This window comes from Austrofundulus limnaeus, unplaced genomic scaffold (genome assembly GCF_001266775.1).
Source record: "Austrofundulus limnaeus strain Quisiro unplaced genomic scaffold, Austrofundulus_limnaeus-1.0 Scaffold132, whole genome shotgun sequence".
NCBI classification, from domain to species: domain Eukaryota; kingdom Metazoa; phylum Chordata; class Actinopteri; order Cyprinodontiformes; family Rivulidae; genus Austrofundulus; species Austrofundulus limnaeus.
Genome location: NW_013952534.1, coordinates 483,712 through 485,151, shown reverse-complemented (window position 1 = coordinate 485,151; position 1,440 = coordinate 483,712). Strand labels below are relative to the sequence as shown.

The 1,440-nt window shown below is 37.6% G+C and overlaps 1 protein-coding gene across 4 annotated transcripts in view; it reads left to right on the top strand.

Moving 5' to 3' along the window:
• osbpl8 (oxysterol binding protein-like 8) overlaps positions 1-1,440 on the top strand; it is a 110,743-nt gene that overhangs the window by 33,421 nt on the left and 75,882 nt on the right. The gene's annotated exons all lie outside the window — the stretch shown is intronic.

Sequence of the window (1,440 nt, the reverse complement as noted above, 5' to 3'; positions counted from 1 at the left end):
TCTATATTCTTTGTGACATGTCATTATTATGATTAACAAATGCTTAAACATTTTAGTTAAACAACCAATGAATCTAATCAATGAACTAATGAACAGAACCGATTGTTTCTGTTTAATATCTGATTAAGAGAACTGAAGTCCTCGTATAGGTTGAAATGACCCGTCATGGCCTAAAATAAGAGTTCAGCAGTTCCTGCCAATTCTCAGGCCTGTGCGAGACCTGCTTTCAGGCAGTAATTCCTGTTTCTTCACTCGAGGTGACCCCTACATAGTTAACACTTGTTCTTGACATTAAGATCAATCAATCTGTCAAATATTCACATATACAGTATGCAAATTTGTTGTTATCTATACTAWAAATAAAAGTGAGCCATGCAATTTTATGTTTGCATCAAACAAGTAGCCCTCTGTATTAATCAGAACCCCTGTAGTAGCTCTCAAGCTCAAAAAGGTTGTCCCCCCCCACTTCCCCATTTAAGCATATTGCTGCATTCTGATGGGTTTGTGAGAAACATGGCAGGAAAGTATTRGGAACATGGTCAGATCACATGCTGTTTGTGAAGAATGTCTCCAAGACTAAGTAGAAAAGCTGAAAAATTGCCGTCATCTGGAAGAAATTATCCAAATTGAAAATTCAGCTACATTATAATACCATGGTACCCAATACTGGCACTTGATGGCCACTATCCTACATGAGTTAGATGTTTTTCTGCTTTCTAACACCTGATTAGATTGAATGAGTGATAAACCAGCTTCTGCAGTGCACTAAAACCTGCTGAAGAGCAGGTAAACAACTAAAACATGAAAGATGGTGGCCTTAGAGACCAGGATCTGACACAACTGTTTTAGTAGGTTATGGGAAATGTAGGGTCATCTTGTATGAAAGAGACTAAATACCTGCTTATATCCTGCTTGTTAGAAGGATTGTACAAATAACAGATGAAAGAAACAAAATGGGGTGCTTCAGCTAAAAATGTATTAAAATTAATTAAACTACAAAAGTCAAATGTTGGAAATAATTTTAGGCTTTTTGTTACACAGTGTGCCACAAGGCAGAATTTACAGAGCAGATCTGACAGGCCTGAGCTGAGGAGGCACATCCTCACAGCTAAAGTAAATAGGTTACATTTAAAAATGAAGAGAAAGCTTCTTTTCTACAGATTTTGTTAGACCAGAGCAATTGCAGCTGAAGGCCTGAAAATATAAAGTAGTTAAGAAAATGCTCGATGCARTGAACCTCAGGAAATGTGTAGGTAGTAGCATATTTTAGCATTTAAGATTTAACCAAATGCAGAAGTAAAAAGAGACCATATCAGTTCCAGAGGAATCTTTTAGCTGGGCCAGAATGGTGGGATGTAGGTGGCAAACACAGGCAGTAAACAAGTGTAGACAATTTGGAGTCCACACACACACACACACAAACACACACACACACAAACA